Consider the following 5,798-nt stretch of genomic DNA (forward strand, 5'->3'; position numbering starts at 1 on the left):
CGTCAGATGAAAAAGGGAAGTAACTTTTGTAAACTTACATTACTATCCGGACACCGTTAGCAACGTAAAGGAAAATGCAGGTAGGTAAAGGTAAATTTTATTTACCGTTGCTTTGTGAAGCAATTAACATAAGCTCTGTAGAGCTTTTGATCGACCCTATTTTAAGAACAGTTAAAACAAATTATACCTTACCCCCCAGAAATTTGCTGGTACACATTTACAGCTGGGTCGACTGAGGCAATCGTGATAAAGTGCCTTGCCCAAGGACACACCGCAGTGGGAGTAGCAAGGATTCGAACCAGGGGCTTTCACCTCCGTAGGAAAACCTCTTAGTCTTTTCGACCACTATGTCCACTAAATAACCTAAATAAAGTTCTGTCCGGCAAAATTTACAGTAATCAAATGTGAAGACTTATCTATAGATTTTTCTATTTTGTTTAAAATGTTTTGTGCTTAGTTTTCATCATAATTGATCCAACAAATTAGAAGAGAATGATTATATAGTAAACACTATGGTCTCAGATCTATAAAAAATTGTATATATTGATAAGAATAAATATCCGCCCATTGTTTTAAGAATCGACGAAGAAAATTGCTTTCAATCTACTAAAGTATAGTCGGTTCAAAAGCACCTTGAGTGATTATGTTGTATTTTTACTTATCTTGCCGACTCAAAATAAAATTTATCTTATCACATCTTTATGAAGATAGCCAATCATTTTAACTACCCTTTTTTAAGTTCAAAATCTCCCTTTACCCTCTGAACTCAAAAAGATCTAGTTTGCAAATATCGAAAACTATTTTGTCGGGTTTTACGTCACACCGACACAGTTATAGGTATTATGGCAGCTTTCTAGCTTTGATAGTGGAGGAAGACCACAGGTGCCCCTCCGTGCATTATTTCATCACAAGCAGGCACCTGGGAAGAACCTCCGATCTTCCTGGCTTCCTCAGACGAAGAATTCAGCGCCCCGAGTGAGGCTGGAATCCACATCGATGAGGGGCAAGTGATTTGAAGTCAGTGGCCTTAACCACTCGGCCACGGAGGCCCCTCAAAATATCGGAAAAGAAATGAAATCCAGATTGTATTGAATTCAAAGCTCATACTGTCAGTGAATATGTTATTTATAAAGAACTACGTAATTTAAACTGTTCTAAAAGCACTGAACTATATTATAGTCCAGCAATATTTTTGAAAGATGCAGAACCTTTCTTTTTTTTTAAAAATACACGTTACTTAAAAGATAACTCTATTACTAGTATCGAGGTTTTCGAAGACCTTAATTGTTTTTGTACATTTGACATGTCTAACTGTTGAGTTCTGCTCAACTCTGGGCTAAAGGGCGTGGACGGTAGAATGCATTTCCACTTCCGTCCATGAACAGGCTCAATCAAACCGAGCGTGCAACATATTCATTTTTGTCGTGTTGTGCGAACTGTGGAGTTTCCACTTTTTTGTAAAGTGTAAAAGTAAAACCTTTGTTTAAGAAAAATAACTCGTCTGATGTTTCAATTATAGACCAGTTAGCATCTTGTTAGTAGTCTCAAAATACTAGAAATAGCTGTATATAATAAGTTTAAGTTAGAATCATTTCTAGTGAAGCAATTAAGGTCTTTTATATAAATTCCAAAGTGGGTTTCGAGGGAACTACTCCACTAACTCCTGCCTAATTCATCTCTCTGACCATATAAAATGTCAAAAATTCGAAAAGACTTCTTACTGGCATGGTTATGCTGGATCTTCGAAAAGGCTTTCAATACATTTCATGCATTTGATCATGTAATTCTGTGTCATAAATTAGAGGCAATGGGATGTCAATACAAGAATTTAATTCTAGACTTTACTTTTCTGATAGACTGCAAGTAGCACAAAACAAACTTGTGAGACTAGATCATGCCTATAATTATAGAACCTCTCGTAAAATTGATGACCAGTAACATTGGTTGGTTAAATATGAAAAAAGGAGTTAGACAGTTATGGAATTTTAACAATCATGTGTAGGCTACAACATTTTTAACAATAAAGGTCCCTCTTATTTCAGAGAGCATTTCAAGTTGACAATAGCAACTCATAGAACTAGGAGTAGTACCAGGAACTGTTACGTACCTCCGGTTGATGGTTGTTCTTCTTCTACCTTTTTTTATAATGCAATTTTAGACTGGAACAGTTTGCCACATAAGATTAGAAATAATAGAAAATGTATGCTTTTCAAAATTGAAGATATCTTGTTAAAAGCTTTAAATGAGTTTTTTTTATATGATAAAGCTAAAGGGACGAAACATCTTCTTCTAAGGATTGAAATCCATACTAGATTGTCAGGAACCCTGCGTAAAACTTTATAATGGCGGTAAAACAGCTTATCATTCGGCGATATTTGCATTCTAAAATAATTTGCATGGTCGGTGAGGGTCCACAGAGGGCGGTAAGGTCGGCCCTGTTGTCCTCTAGAGTATGTGTATCTGTAACCCTGACTGGGAGATTTCATATTCCCTTGTTACTTATCCATGCTGACTGTGAGCCTTTGCCCTTATGAATCGATGATCTAGACAAGTGAAATGCATCATTGCTCTTGTCAGATGGATTTTTTTTTGACAAGGACACAAAATTGTATGAATCAAATCATTCTATTTCGTAATTTTTTACTTCATTTGGCTCCTCCAAATTTCAAGAAACCAAAATGTTTGACAGAGACACCTCTAACCGTGAGCCAACTACATCAACCACACCATAGTCTATATAGCCAATTTGTCATTGTCTTTGCTAATAGAAAATAAGTAAAAGCTAGACAAAACCATGCCAAAATGCGTTAGTTCTGTGGCGAAATGAGGAAACCGTCTTTAAGGAGGTAGGTTACCTTGTTACCAGGGTAAATTCAAATTAGTTGAACCGCAGTGATTTTTTGTATTTCGTGTAATTTAATGTTTTAACTGCTACAATCTCAGTTCCGTTTATCTCTGTCCTTTCAAGTACAATTTTTATCCAGGTTTGAAGTACATGACCCTCTTAAGGCATTTTATATAGAAAGAAGAAGGAAAATACGGATATTTAACACTTTTCAGTGTATTTTGGTTTCATTGTTATCCGTAGAAGTCTGCATAATTAATAGTTTTACTAGCATGCGCATTAGCTTTCTAATAAAAGCTTAAAATGTATATGTCGCGGGGCTCGTGTTTCCATGGTAACGCATTTTCTCTCATTTTTCAACAATTATGTATGAAAACGGGTTTTTCGACGGCTTCAGTGCCATTCTGTTATTGACCAGCATGGAATATTTGGGTAATATGATTAGCAAAATAACAAGAACTTTACATCGTACTATGTTTTTTTTTTAAATTTTAGAGTAACCATGGCAACAGAGATGTTTAAAATAGCTTATATGTTGCTTTTTATCGTAATTTCTTATAAAAAAATATTATATAAAATTATCTTTCTTGTTAATGTAGCTTTAAAACATCTTATTTCTATCGTTAGTAATATTTTCGTATGAACTGCAGTTAATTTAACAAATTTCACAGCTTACAGCAGTGCCCGTCGTCTGACATTTTTATTGAAAAATCGTTCTGCATGCTGCTATTATTTTCATGGATATTGTTGAAATGAAAATAAAAAGTCGAAGCTGTGTTCCTTAAATAGACCAGTGTCAACGTTTTTGAATTTTACAATTAGACATATAGGTCACGGGCTTCGTTTCCATGGAAACATCAATTTAATTCAAGACACCACAATTTTATACTGAAATTTGAACAATTTTAGAGCTTAGTTTTAGTATTTAAGTAACAAATTATCAACGGAAACTGGGAAATAGGTATAACAAATCAAACTGCCCATTTTTTTATTTGTAAATGACTGTAATAAGTTACCTTTCAGCCAACTATATTCCCAATCACATCAGTTACCATCATCCATTTTCTTACATTCCGCATAACATTTCAATATAATTACATAAAAGAAGCAAAATATTGATCATTTTTCAGAGCAAAAGACTAATAAAAAGTATTTCAGCAAATAATGGCTATTTAAAAATAGTTCAAATAAAGAAAAAGCACAGAATAACGTACTTTCAAAATAAAAGCTATTAATTTTGCGCGGTAACTGACACGTAACGTCATGACGTCAATGACGTCATTTTAAGGCAACAATGTTTTGAAGCGTTTCTGTGGCAATTCATTCATTATTTCTGCATTATTAAACCATTAAACAGAAGATCGGAGGCAGGTTCAAGATTTATTTCCAGAAGAATGGATAAACAAACACATTTAGTTTGTCGTAAACGTCGCCGTAAATCGTCACGTTAGCTTCCGGTTGGACATGCGCACTTACAAAAATTAAGGTAACCTACCTCCTTAACTTGTTTGTATGTAAGCTTATTTCTAGTCGCCACCGGTAACCCATTTGGGCGACTCCTCCAGACGACTGTTAATGTTAGAAGGAGGATAGTGCAAGATACAGAAGACGCTCCAATTCCAGAAGCTTCCCTGGTTCTTTAATGTGCCAAGTGTAATGTACCCATATACGGGTCTCCCAATGTCACTTATTTTTAGTTGAAGGAGAGGGGGCTCGAACTTACGACCCCCTGGTTTCGTAGTCAAATAGTATTACCACTGGATCACTGCGTTTGTTCTAATCGTCTTTAAACTCGGAAATCCATGAATTATAGTCATAATTTAGGACTGTTTTCAACCATGTAGAAAGTGTCTACTCAGTATTGCATGTATTGCATGTGAAGAAGCCCAAACTGTAGTTCCCTGCATTTGATGAAATATGGTATTATGAAGCATATAAGGATGTGGCAAATTTATTTTTGACTTAATTTCATTGTTTATAGTATTATGTACATAGTATATTTAGCTTATATGTTAACTAACTGGCTAAATATGAAATATTCTTAAATAAGGACTAAAGATTTGATTGCTTATGCGGAATAAAGAAGGAACTGAATTAGTATTATATGGGGCATGTAAACGCCGTCACATACCGTGCACTGGATAGTTACCTGTTCTAATCTAGCATTCGTAGGTGTCTTCTGAATAAAAAAGACTGCCATCCACCTCTACCATGACCTTCGGGCTGCAATTTAAACCTCTTTTCAAAAATCTAAATACAAATCCTATTAATGAATAATCTTACCACTTGAGGTATGGATGTCTAAAAACTGTTTGACCTTTTACCGGAAGACTAATTCTTTTGGAAAAACAGAATGAACTTTTCCTAGATTGGTTCCCTTCATACTTCAAGGTTTAAGATGGCAGGGGAGTGCAGATTTGCGAATTCCACATTGACGTGTGGGTACCAGTGTTGAAATATCCATAGAAATCTCGTTTTTGCTTATTTTTCTTTGAAACTAATATGGACCATTGCAGACACTATAGACTACATAAAGACGACTCTCCGGTTCTATACACCTGTCGCTTTCCACGCCAGATGTAGTGAAAATCGGCCAAATCACCCAAATTTTATAGACCAAAAATAGCCTAACCGGGCCTCACTTTGAACTCTGCCATTCACCCATTATATATTTTTAAATCCATATTTCGTAGCATATATGTATAGTACGAACATAGATGCATACCCAGGTGGTGTGGAATGTGTCTGCCAACCACCACTTTATTTCCCTAATTTTCACTTGAAAAAAAAGTGGATGGATGACAGCCGCGCGTCTGGCCGACTTTTTGTTCTGATATTTATGTTTTAGCCTCAACCGGAAGAACGGAGCTAGGAATTTTAAAACACCCGCCATGTAGAATCATTAATTGTCCTCATTCCCCAGATATATTAAAGAATTGATAATGATAAATAA

Source organism: Mercenaria mercenaria, chromosome 18 (genome assembly GCF_021730395.1).
Source record: "Mercenaria mercenaria strain notata chromosome 18, MADL_Memer_1, whole genome shotgun sequence".
Classification (NCBI taxonomy): Eukaryota; Metazoa; Mollusca; class Bivalvia; order Venerida; family Veneridae; genus Mercenaria; species Mercenaria mercenaria.